Genomic DNA, 13,351 nt, shown 5'->3' with positions numbered 1-13,351 from the left:
ACGAAACCTCACGTGTGAGACTAAGGACCCCAGTGTATTTCCAGAAGGCTCCGTGAGCACTTACACCCCTTCACTGTGTGAGGCCCTAGAGAGAAGATGCCGTCAATACACCTAGACAGGAGTCTCCTAGCACCTGGGCCCTGACCTTCCCAGAGCCAGAACTATGAGAGATGCTTGATCTCCTAGTCATCAGGCTGAATCACTGTGACATTGTTTCCCCACCTGTGGAAGTAGAGCTTCCGTGGTTCCTCCTTGAGAGCTCTTCCTGTTCGCAGGAAGAATTCTCTGGAAGCCGCCGAGGGCCAGGCCTGCAGCAAGGCCCTGACAAGCCATCCCAGTGGATGTCAAATACTATTGCTCATGCTGCTACCACAGCAACGGTGTAAGACACTGGGACACAGAGCACTTTCGGCAAGGAAGCTTAGGAGTCAGTCCAACAGCAAGCAGTGATTTTTCAATAGACACCACGCTGTAAAGTTGTGGGTGCCCAGTAGTAGGAGAGAAAATGGCAGGATCAGCCTGGCCCTAACCCCCACAAAGCTTGCACTTGGCAGGAAACAAAAGAACCAGGGAAGCAAAAGAGAAGTAAGGTGATGTCAGGTTCCAGCAAGAGCTATGAAGATGCAAAAGTGGAGTAACACTAGGAAGAGACTGAAGTGTGATGTTGTCCGGCAAAGGCCTTCCTGGTGACCCAGGAAGTTTAGACTTAAGTGATATCAGAGAATCCTTGAAAAGATGAGGCAGTTGCCAGAGAGTAGACTACTACGGGATGACAGCGAGCCTTGTAAGATGGTTTATGACATGAAAGGCCCTGAGCTCACGGATTTGAAGTAGCTGAGCCGGAACTGAGAGGTGGGTGGAGGCCTGATCATACAGAGCCTGGAAGGCTCCAGGTAGGTCAGTGCTCCATCCCTGGAGAACAACTATTCTCCTGAAAGGACATGGCTGGGTGAGAGTTTTAGGAGAATCTCAGTGCACAGAAGGCAAGCCACAGGGGTGAGAGCAAGGGCTGGAAGCCCCCCTGGAGGCTATCACAAGAATCCAGGTGAGGGGAGTGTGGTTCAGACTTGGACTGACATGGCACAATGGTGAAAAATGGCTTCATACAGCATGGGTGTTGAAGACCAAGGGAACAGACATGTTGACATAGTAGATACAGAGTGTGACCGGCCAGGAGCAGGATGTAACGACCCAACGGGATGAGCTCTCTGCTTGATGGGTAGGGGAAGAACGGGTGAATCTGGAGAACGCTTGGGCAGAGATGTCTAGCAGACATTCGTGAAGGAAATGGACAGCAGTATGTGATGGCCAGAGAAGTTCTAGATTAGAAGTTCTGGTTGCAGATAAAAATGCCAAGGATTCTTAAGCTGTGGTAGCTGAGAACACCACCAAGAAGGACACAATGGTCTGATAGCGAGGGTCCCAGGTCTTCAATGCTCAGCAAGACAGCTGAGGAGTACACACTCTCCTCTCCCCTGTTGGAGATTCCCAGAATGCACCTTAAAGGTCCCTGATAAGTCCTGAAGCTGGAGAAACATGCCCGTTGTGTCTTTCACATAGGACCTCCCTTGGTACATTTGCTCGTGGAAATCTTTTTTCAGTATGATATTGATTAACATTCCAGGCACCGAGCAGATCAAGTAGTCAAGCGGGGTCTTTCGGAATGAGTGGAATCCATGTGCCGTTGACCCGGGAGAACATCTGGAGCAGAGGTCAGCTGGCTTCTGCAGTAGCATTCCAGGCAGAGAGAGTGTTTCTAGCCTTGTGGCCATAGGGAGGGTTTGTGTTGCAGCGTCTCACCTCTGCCCCTGTAGCACAAGAGTCTCAGACAGTGTGTCACCTGGGCACAGCCGTGTTCCAGTAGCACCACGGGCCAGACGTGATCCATGGTCCATAGGTGTGGATATCGCCTCCTGATACCCAGATAAGAAGATCCAAAGGAAGTCAAAGGCATAAAGAGAAGTGAGAGCAAGAACATGGGAGAGGTGATTGCCTGGCACCTGGTGGGAGCCAGGAGCCCGCCAGAGGAGGTAGGCAATCTCCTTAAAGCATGGACCATCTCAACAACCTAGGTGTCTTAGGGAGGGTAGCTATTGTTGTGATGCGACACTAGGACCAAATCAACTTGGGGAGGAAAGGGTTTATTTGGCTCATACTTCCATATAGCTGCTCATCACTGAAGACAGTCAGGACAGGAACTCAAACAGGGCAGGAACCTGGAGGCAGGAGCTGATGCAGGGGCCATGGAGGGGAGCTGCTTGCTGGCTTGCTCCCCATGGCTTGCTCAGCCTGCTTTTTTATAGAACCCAGGGTCACCAGCCCAGGGAGAGCTCCACCAACAATGGACTGGGCCTTCCCACATCAACCACTAATTAAGAAAATGCCTCGCAGGCTCGCCTACAGCCTGATCTTAGGGAGGCATCTTCTCAACTGGGGTTCTTGCCTTTCAGATGACTTCAGCTGTGCCAAGCGGACATAAAAACTCGCTCATAGACTAGGAGAATGGGAAAGCTTGCTGCTGTGACTTCTCTGTGAACTGGCTCCACAGAGTGCTGTTTTGAATACCTGCTTTCCAACTGATGGAGCGGGAAGTGGCCAGGCCGACCTGGTGGAAACGAGAGACAAGGGGTGGGCCTTTGAAGGTTACAGCAGTGTCTGCTTCCTGCCCCACCAGAGTGTGAGCAGTTGTGTTCGATCCTCTGGCTTCTCCTGGCACGCTGCTCTCTGCTCAAGTGTGTGAAGCAAAGCAACAAGACTGCAGGCTGAACCCCGAGCCAAATAAATCCTTCCTCCCTTAAGCTGTCTCTGCCAGGTGCTGTGATCAGAATGAGGAGAACCATGCATGACAAATGCAGTTTCAGAATCCTGTTCCGCAAACAGGGATGTGAAGACCAGCAGGCAAGCAAGCCCCCAGGGGCCTCAACCCACATTACCCAGGTCTTAGGGAGGGTGACTATGGCTGTAATGAAACACCATGACCAAAGCAACTTAGGGTGGACAGGGTTTATTTGGGGTACACGTCCACATAACACTGTTTATTAAAGGATGAAGTCAGGGCAGGAACTCAAACAGTGCAGGAACCTGGAGGCAGGAACGGATGCAGAGACTATGGAGGAGTGCTTCTGACGGACTTGCTCCTCACGGCTTGCTCAGGCTGCTTTCTTATAGAACCCAGGACCACCAGCCCAAGGATAGCTCCACCCACAATGGGCAGGACCCTTCTCCCTCAACCTAATTAAGAAAGCGTCCTACAGCTGGATCCTAAGGAGAACTTTTCTACAGCGAGGTTCTCTCCTTTAGAGAACTCTGTGTCAAGTTGACCCACTAGCTGCACAGCCTCACCGTGCGTGAGCTTGGTCTGCCTCACTGGAAGTTCGCCTACCTGTTTTCTGGGGAGAATGTAAGACAGGCCTGCAGGTTCAGTCTACCTCCCAGAGAGGGCTTTATCAAAGTCCTCCCCCACATTTCTCACCACCCCCCAGCTTCAGCCTAGGGCTCAGACTACATGCCCTCCCTAACCCCTGTGCCTCTGTCCTTTCCCTCTGTCCCAGTCAGGTGAAAGGAGCACCCAGCCAGGAAATAACCGATCAGAGAATTAACAAATGCCTGTACCTCTGGTGCCCACGACAGCGAAAGGAGATCCAAGAAGACACTGATATTTATTTATCTCGCGTTTTCTTTCAGATCTAGCGATGTGACAATAACACATGTCACTGTCGGCCCAGGCCCCGCTGGCAGGCAACACCTTGAAAACTATGCCGAGCTTCGGAAAATAAACAGCAGCCACTCTGATTCCGGTGATAAGACGCCGGTGTAAGGCGAGCCTCCTGGGATCCATAATCTAGAATCGTCAAGGGATTGGAATTGTCTGTCTTTTTGATAAAAGATGTCAGCTCCCCTTCTGAGTCTGGAACAGAAAAGAAGCCTTCTGATTCTGACACCTCTGGTGTGTCGCCAAGTCTGTCGAAAGAATCGCGCTTGCGGTAAACACACTTCCTGTGTCCATCAATGTCCTTAAAGTTTTGTGTTTTTTTTTTTTTATCAGAAGAAAACTCAGCCAAATCAGAACATCGAAAACACAGAGTCCAGAGCCCTTGTTCTGCCTGAAGAGGCTGCTCTGTGAAGACTACAGTTTCCGGATTGCTACTTGATTCAGAAGGCCTTCAAAAGCGACTCCAGGATTGGCAGTTATTAAAAGACCTAGGACTAATTAGCCTCGAGGAAACCAGTTCTGCCCTTCATGGTCTGCGGTCGTTGGATGGTTTGTTTTGCCTTGAGAAGTGCCGGCGTTTCTTTGTTCTTCTTCAGCTGAAATGCAACAAGGGGAAGAAATAGCTCGATTAGGCATCACCAGCAAACTGCCTCACATAAGAAACCCTGAAGAAATAAATATTTATTGAACGAGCTTATGGGTGACTGAATATTAAAGAGCCGCCGAGAACCGAGGCAGATGATTATATCCGAACGAAAATGCTGAGTGACATCAGAGCCGGCAGACTCAGGCAAGTTAGAGCACCGGTGTGTTCACAGCCCGCTGGCCTCCAGGACAGGTAGGAAGTCATTCATTCACCCAACAAACACTCGCGGCACATCCAGTTGGTTCTGGGCTCCCCAGTGTGTGTTGAAGTGGTACAGAGTGGGAAGCCACAGCCTCTGGTCACCTAAAGCACCTCTTCAGTGGGAGAGAAGGAGAAGGCAGACAGAATCCAAGGACAAACTACCTGCAGGCCCGTGTTTTGAATAATCGCTCCCCAGCTTCTGGCGCTGCTATTGGAGACGGTGAAAACTTCAAGAAGTGAGGCCGAGTTGGAAGAAATAAGCGTGTGGGGGTAATTTTCTGTGGTTGCTTCCTGCCTCAGTACCTGCTTCCTGTTTGGTTATGAAGGGGAGAGCCGTCCTCTGCCACGTTTCCCCACCATGATGACAGGCCCCGGGCACGGTGTCAAGCTACCCCAGGCTCCCAAGAGCCACAAACTATCTAACAAAACCCCGGTGCTTTGCATGGGAAATTCCCCAAACAGTATAAGCTACTTCCAATGCCCTTGGCTGCCTTCCAGGTCTTGAAGGTAAAACCCTATAGCTGTAGACACCACACACTTTGGACGCAAGCCTTAGAGGAATCACACTGGAACTAACAAAGAAGAGTCCTCCCTGAGGAGTAGGTGCCTGAGGATTAGCTCTCATAGTACCCCCAAGGTGCAGTTCATGCTGCCAACCCAGGAAGTCCATCAATAGACCCACCCAGCTGTAAGTCTATGAATCACAATGACCAGCCTGACAAGCTAGCTCCAATGGTATAATAGTGGCACTTTTATCTCAGGTTAACAAATAGCTGTCCAATTGGACTTAAGGTCCACTCAATAGAAGGGGACCCATGTTTGGTCCTGTAAACCTAGCCAAATACCATGACTAGAGCAGTCACAGACCCGAGAGGAGAAGCCACTACTTCCTTTTTTCCCAAACCAGTGTAGTTTCCCACTGCTTTCTAAGTATTTATCCTGACACCTACAGGAAACTGTAGCTCTCACCCATCATCCGTAGAGACCATCACAGAGATCCCCAACTGGCCAGAATGCAGGGCAAGAGTTACAATAGGGCACCCAGCTCCCTTGGACGCATCTACAATGCAGCCCCTAGGCTCAGGGAACACTGCGGAAGAGGGGTGGAAAAACTGTAAAAGCCAGCGGACCAGAATTTTAGACCGTGTCTTCTAGACAGGATGACATGGTAAGCAGTCTGTACCAGTGAAACCTCAAAAGTATGCTTACCTAGATAAGACTTGAGGGATGATGTTAGTTGATATGTCAACGTGTATAGGGGAAATTTCACAAGGTTCCACTCCTAATGAAGAGCTACACGCAGCCAATGACTGAACAGAGTGGGAGGAGCCATCTTCTCTGAGGACCAGTTTCCTGATAATCCGAGACCAAATTGTCAGCCCTAAACAGATGTAAGTATGACAACACTACATGGACTCAGTAGTATATATATTTATACATAATTATTATGTATATATGTAATTAAAGAAAAGGTCATGAACTAGAGGAGGAAGAGGTGGGACATGGAAGGAGTTGATGCTTGGAGACGGAGGAGTAGAAATGATGTAAATACGATACTCATGTATGAAATTATCAAAAGAACTAAAATTTGAATTTAAAAGGAAAGGGGCAGAGGTGTTAGTGGGTGCTGTAGCTCAGAGGGGGTGTTTGCCCAGCATTCCTGAAGAGTTGAGTTCAGTCCTCAGTACTGATGGAAGAAACAGCCACATCAAAACAAAAACACAAGGTTTGCCTGGCAGAAGGCAGCCTGCTTCCCAGGTCCTGCATTACCCGGGTTGGCCTGCCTGAAGAAAGCCAACGCTGCAGGTTGTAGCTGAATGGGCACTCTGCCTCAGACACTGAAGGGAATTTGCCATCATGGATGAAGGTAGATGATGATCTCCATTCTTTCTGGACTCCCTTCCAGCAGCTGCTGGACCTCCACTAGCCCAGCATCCATCCATCTTGATAAGAAGTGATTGTATCAATTCAACCAGTGCAGGCATCCTACGCCATTTATTTATCTTAACAAGTTCATCAGCGCACACATGGCTGGTGTGTCACCACCGCGCTGTTTTTCTTTCGCCGACTGTGCTAATTGTATAAATATGCCCAGAGGTTTGATGGAACTCCTAACACAGTCTACCATTAGTGGCTGCTCAGGGAGTGTGCTGTGGCTGTTTCTCTCGAGGCTGGCAGTCTCTGGCCCCGTGATTACCTGGTCCCATTTGAACTCTAAGATTTTTTTGTAGCACCCCCAAAATCTACAGACAGGAGGAAGGGTTCTGCAATAGGCAGGTGCCCCCGACTTGCACTCCAATCCCAGAAAGCACTGAGTTCTATCCCCAACCCGTTCTCTCTTGGGATTATGTTGTAGGGCAAATGGGAAAGCTCGGGGTTCAGTGCTCGCCACCTTGAGGGCTGGCACTTCTGCCAGACTGTGCTCTGACAGCTGTCAGCAATGATTGATGGCAAGGTGGCAGGAGGCTGCCGGCCGGGGGGCCAGTCCCTGGGAACTGATGGTAAATCTGGAACCCAGAGGAGGGTGGACTGAAATGAACGTGACCAAGTTTTGTTCTAAAAGCCTGAGTTTGAGGGATTTCCAGTTTTACTCTGCGGGCCTCCTCTTAGGTGTAAGCCCCCTGTCTCCTCCACATGCATGTTCACATCTCAACCTGAAAGTTTCATTTTAACAAAAGAGGTGCCTAGTCAAAAGACAAAGTGTTTTTTAAAGCTACAAATGTCCGTCCCCAGCTGACCCCACTTTTTACACATTTCTAGCTCTAGATAACTCCTTTATGTCATGGGTATGCCAAGATAGATAGATAGATAGACAGATGGATAGATAGATAGATAGATAGATAGATAGATAGATAGATAGATAAAGCAATAAGCTTTGAAGCTTTCTTACATGGAACAAAAATAGCCAGGGAAGGACACTTGACTTGGAGCTGGGATGATGGGCCGAGAGCATGGAGAACCAGGGCCTAGGGAGCCAAGGTCTGGGGCAGGAGCCAGAGAGCTCAGACCACCGTCTTCAGCTACCCTGACTCACCCCTCACACCCCACCCAAACCTACTCAAGTCTCTGGTCCACCTGTTGGCACAGCTGTGAAACATCCTAATGTGCTTCCAGGGTTCAAGTTACTGGCTGTATTGGGGCCCTGCACGAAGCCCGGAATAGCCAGCTCCCAGGCCTTTGTGTTCAGCGGTGGCTTTCCATTCTCCGGTGCTGAACACTAGTTCCTAGTCTAGCGCCAGGCTCCTAAGCCTCCAGTCTTGTCACTATCTTCCCAAAACCAGCGAGCGAGTCCTTGGACCCATGCCAGCACCCTCTCAGCTGGCACCTACCCCTGGCACCTACCCCACAAAGCACTTAGGAGTTTAACTCCATGCACACAGGAGATTGTCCCCGGTATGTGACCTCACAGACCTCAGGCGTGTCCCAAAGGCCTCTTTTCATGAAGCCTGTCACTATACTACACTGTGACCCAAACTCTCAAGGGTGTGACCCTCCTGTGTGACCCCCTCCTCATCTGAGCATAGCTCACAACCTCAAGTCTCTCATGGGCAAATGTGTTTATAGTTAACCTTTTGCCAAGATGGCAGTGTACGACTATGATTTAACCACTTGGAAAGCAAATTAGGGTCACCCTGGCTGTATAGTGAGTTCAAAGCCTACTTGGGCTACATAACTAGATCCTTTCTCTGAAGGCTCCTCCACCTTAGATGTCTGTATTTGAAAGGGGTGATAGAAAATAATAAGATTTTTAAATGACAATAATGGCATGAAGCTATCTTTCAAATGAGTGTATTTCAATGCAAGAATTAAAGCGGCTTCCCTCCTTTAGAAGGCAACTCAGATCCTCCAACGCTGTGAGGCAGGCAAAGAAGACCAATGGTATGCTGCTTGAGAACATAACCCTGAACCCAAATCCCAGCTTTGGCTCTTATAAGCTGGGATGGTGCAGCTTCGACTATTCTACACGGGGCTGGTGTCACACACAGACCGCTGGGATGACCTTCAGGAGCAATAGCTCCAACACCTGGATCACATCTTGTTTCCCTACTGAGAACTTGCCTTCTGCCTGTGGGTGAAGCACAAACCTTTCACCGAGGCTCCCAGGCTGAGCTCAGCTGACCCGTTACCCAAGTCACCTCCTCGATCCAGGTCTCTATGCTTTGGCTTATGCTGTGCCCTCTGCCAATTCCTTCCTTTATCTCTTGGGAAGTCCTGATGTTTACAGGTTTGTCTGAACATCAGTCCCTCGGTAGGTGCTACCGCACATGTCGGCAATTCAGCCACTCTGCAGACTGAAAGAGAAGAATCAAGAGTTCAAAGCCAGCCAGGGCTGTGTACCAAGACTGTCCCAATCCTGTTCCTCATAAAAAACATCTGTAGTGCTTGGGCAGCAGGACCTCACCGAATGGTTTCCACGGAAACATTTAAAAAAGTTAAAACACTTAAATAAAGCCTGGCATTTCCTTCCTTAATTAATTAACAAAAATTCATGCTAATAAATCAGAAGAGCTTAATTTATATCTTTATTTTGAAAATTGAAGTAAAATTGTCCCAGAGTCCATGTGTCCGATATTTACGCCGTCTCAGCTGTCAAGTATGTGCTTACTCGGGTGCTGGGAGAGAACACTACGCTCCTGACTGATAACACTGTGAAATCACGAGAGCACTCCCGGCATGCTCCGGTGAACGGCAGGCTGATGAGAGACACTCCAACAGACTGAGTTCTTCCTTGAGAGGCTCTCAGTGCCTTGGTGGCCATTGTCGGTGCCCGGTGCCAATTTTCGGCTTCTTTGTTTGCCAGCCACTCCACCTTGGCCCAGCGGTGCTTTGAACCCAGCTTTAAGGACCATTCCAAGAGGCTCGGTTTCACCTGTGCCGGCCGGCGTCCTAAAGCCCCGCATTTTCCACAGAACCAGTGATTTCCACTTACAACTGACTTGAACTCTGCTCCTGGTCATAAGATGTTTACACGTGATGTCCAACAAGCTGAAGATAAAGATCTGTGGAGCGCTTGACTCTGGGTACCAAGTGCAGAGAACAGATGACGGGAATCCCTGCCTCCCATAGCTCCGCCCACCAGCAGCACTGTAAATGGACATGGTTATCGTGGTGTGTGCCTGAAGGGAGCCTGCAGCATTCTGCATTCCCCTTTCTGATTCTGTCTCTGGCCCCGTCTTTTTCCCACCCTGACTCCATGACACAAATGGCAACACACGCTCTTCCCCCTTTCCCCATTTCTGTTTCAAACCTTGAGGCTGAGATAAGGGATCCCATTGCTAACAGCAGCAGTGACTATATTCTTATTGTTACCCTAAGTCTTATCAAGAGACATAACACAGGAACAAGAGTCTGAGACCAAGGAGTGCCCTCCATGGGACGGACCCACAACTGTGAACCACCGAGCTGCCTGAGACCAAGAGAGACCTGAAGGAAGATACAGGGGTGTGACTTCCGGCCTGAATACTGATACTCGCACCTTTTCTCGTTATTCAGTCCAGAATCCCAGACACAAGGATGGTGCCATCACATCCATGGTAGGTCCCCTCTCCTCAGCCAAACCTCTCTAGAAATCCCCTCAAAGACGCCTAGAAGTGTGTCTTATAGTTAACTCCAAGTCTATTGGAATTGGCAATAAACTAGTCATTGTATAACCCTTAATCATAACTGAGAGTCCATGCCAATATGAGGGGACCAGGAACCTAAATTAAATCCTACAGGTGATGGCTACCCCAGCAGACGATGGCTATCCCAATACTGTATGCTGCTTAATTCTTTCTTGCTAGGCTATTCCCACTGCCTATTAGAGACTGCTGTTGGGAGCATCTTTGTGGACTGGCCTGGGTTCATGTTCAAGATGGCTAGAGGTAGAATCACTTGACCAATTTCACGTTTAATTTTAGAGTGCTTGCCAGATTTTCTCAATCCAATTTCTCTTCACCAGAACAAGGAAGAAGGAGGACCATGCCGGGGATGAGGGACAAAGCTCAGCAGTGGAGCAATTGCCTGAGATGTCCAAGGCCCATTTCAAGCCTTCACACCAACGAAAAGATAAATAGAAGGATGTTTCCCACAATATGCAATGTTAAACCATTAAACATTAAAAACCAGTTGCATGCTGAGGGGTAAACACGTCGTTTTGTTGCATTTCCTTGGTAATTAATGAATCTGAATTATTATTGTCTTTCATTTGATAGTGCGTGCATATGTGTGTGTGTGTGTGTGTGTGTGTGTGTGTTGCTTGAGACTGAACCTGTGCCCCATGCCAGAGAAACACGCTCCCACTGAATTCTACTCCCTCCCTTGAGTGTTTAAATTGTTTTGTGCTAGTCACTGAGGCCAGGCCATCTGAGGCACAGGTACAGGTCCAACACTTCTTCAGCTTCCTCTGGATTTGGATCACGCCCTGCCCCTTCTGGTCACTACAAACCTTGGTGATATTGTGATCTTCTTGGTTGTACTTTGAAGCACTGTGGTGGAATTCTAGTAGGAATACTGGCGGTGGTCCTGGCTTCTAGTCTTCTGGTTCCAACAAAATCCTAATTTCTCCAGCATTTCAATCAGGGCAGACTTCCTGAGGAAGAGTCTAAACTGACTGGTAGAAGCAGGTACGACGCTCCTGGGAAGAGAGGGCATTCAAGTTGAGAGGCCATTGACACCACAGCGTGGGCTCCCCTCTTGGCCCTGGCCACCTCTTTCTGGTTACAGAATCTCATTACAGAATGAGCTCTTAGGCTGACGGCCCAACTCCTCAGGGCTGGGCTCCCTGGACCCAGTGCACCTCAGAGAACTGGCACCAGCCCCAAGAGAGGGCACAGCTGTGAAAGAAGCTAATGTTACAGGTAATTCTGGCAATTAAGAACCATGTTCAATTAAATGGATTTGTATCTCATTACTTGGGAGGCTCAGACGTCTGGGTAGGTTCCCAGAGGAATTAAGCGCCGAGAACTCCCAGTTCCAGGTCCAAGCTCTCCCTGGTGCCTCCCACCCAAAAATGTCTTCCCCGCCGATTCCAGCGACTCCTAGCAAGACACACACACATACGCACCTTGGATCTTCCCAGCATGCCACACCTCTGCCTACAGTCTGACCAAGTGCACACTGAGGTTATGAACCTTGAATCCTACAAAATTCTCGTCTATGGAAAAGGAAACTAAGTCTGAGAACTGGAAAGTCTGATTCATGCTCAGTTCACGCGAAGTCCGAGAGCCTAAGATCCGCACTGTCTCACTCACAGCCGTAAGCCTAGTTCACCAGTTTTGCGTTTTCTGTGTTCCGGCCTTACTGCTGTTTCCTTATTAGATTTCAGTCAATTCACTTGGAAAAACTTTCCTCTCCTGGGGAGACTTGGACGATCATGGCACTGGTGTGTACACTGCGTTTGTTTACTTAGTAATCTGTGAATGGTGTGGAAACAGCCTGTGCCACACACTCAAGGATCATCTCATAGATGCCAGAATTCCACATTGAGCTTCATTCAGCAAATGACGGGGGATACCGGGCTGCTTCCTTGGAGGGACAGCCTCCCGCTCCAGCCGGCTCTCTACATGGGAGCAGGGATGTGAGGGATAGATAAACTTCAGAGTCCTCCAGACCTTCATTCCATCTCTTTTCCTATTTCCTTCCCTCCTTCTTTCTCTTTCTTTCCACTTTCTCCCTTTCTTACCTTCTCTCTCTCCTTTCCCTCTTCCTCTCTTCCTCTCTTTCCCCTCCCTCCCTTCTTTTCCTTCCTTCTTTTCTTTCTTTTCTATTTGGTTTGATTTTGAGACAGAGTCTCGCTATGTGGCCCAGGATAGCTTCAAATGTTTGTGCCTCCTGCCTCTGCCCATCCTTCCAGTGTTATGGGGGCAGATTTGAGCACGCCCCAGCTTTCTGGTTTTGCTCTGCTTGAGCTTCAGTGTCTGTCTATGCGTTGATGAAAGCAGCTTTCCTGTAGAGCTGCTTTCCCAGTGACTAGAGGAGAGGAAAGCCCTGGGTAGATCTCTGATTACTGGGAACCGGGAGAAAGAAGTATATAAGCAGGTCACTGCCGTGTGCCTACCTATAAGGGCGTTGTTCCAGGGAGGACCTGCTGCTATTCAAAAGCTGTGTTCACGCCCCAGGCTGGTTATCCTCCAAGGTTAAGGCAGATTTTCACGCAATGTTTAGCCTCTGCCTTGGACTCAAGTCTCTACTGAGCCGAGCCGAACCACAAGCCCAGTTCAAAGCAATAACCCCAGGCCAGTGGGTCAGTCCTCACCCACGTTGCCTATCTCTACACAAGGCCTGTGAACAGCGCCACCTGAGCCGGAGCTGTGTGGGCACCACCACCCTCTACATAGCTCTGAACAATCGGGCCTGACACACTGACTCCAGCAAGAACTCTACCTCAGTTCCCCAGGAAGTGGCATTCTTGCATGTTCTTCGGGGCGGGGATAGGGGGTGTAGACAGAGCCACTGATAATGTTATTTGTGATCGGAAACACTTCCCTTAGGAGCCTCCCCTCTATTAGAAAAACTCTGAACACACATTTTACAACTGAGTGGACCTAAAGGCGGAACCCAAAGTGCATTTGTGTTATATATTATATTTATTCTTCTTGCTTTCATTTTTTTCTTCTGAGGAGAATAAGCTAACACGACGACATTTTCATGAAGTGGCATGGTTGGAGAAGCTAACCGTCTCCAGGATGGAGCGAGGTGGCCACACCTCACAGGGCCATCCCAGCGACAATGCCCTGGGAGAGGGCATGCCCAAGCCCACCCTCAGGAGCTTCAGAACAGTTCGAGTGTGTGAAACAGCTGGAGAAAGGGTT

The 13,351-nt window shown here is 49.2% G+C and overlaps 2 long non-coding RNA genes across 2 annotated transcripts; one reads left to right on the top strand and one right to left on the bottom strand.

Moving 5' to 3' along the window:
* Nucleotides 1–3,042: 3,042 nt before the first annotated feature.
* LOC146890269 (uncharacterized) lies at nt 3,043–11,821 on the bottom strand. The gene is made up of 3 exons (XR_014998970.2): nt 11,605–11,821; nt 10,987–11,175; nt 3,043–4,308 (listed from the first exon to the last, which is right to left on the bottom strand). It is a non-coding gene; the product is annotated as an uncharacterized LOC146890269 (long non-coding RNA).
* Nucleotides 4,088–10,729, top strand: LOC148118460 (uncharacterized). Its single transcript, XR_015735975.1, has 3 exons — nt 4,088–5,950; nt 8,389–10,093; nt 10,501–10,729. It is a non-coding gene; the product is annotated as an uncharacterized LOC148118460 (long non-coding RNA).
* Nucleotides 11,822–13,351: the final 1,530 nt, after the last annotated feature.

The sequence above is a fragment of the Myodes glareolus genome, chromosome 22 (genome assembly GCF_982192425.1).
Source record: "Myodes glareolus chromosome 22, mMyoGla1.1, whole genome shotgun sequence".
Lineage (NCBI taxonomy): Eukaryota > Metazoa > Chordata > Mammalia > Rodentia > Cricetidae > Myodes > Myodes glareolus.
This window is presented reverse-complemented; position numbering and strand designations above follow the sequence as displayed.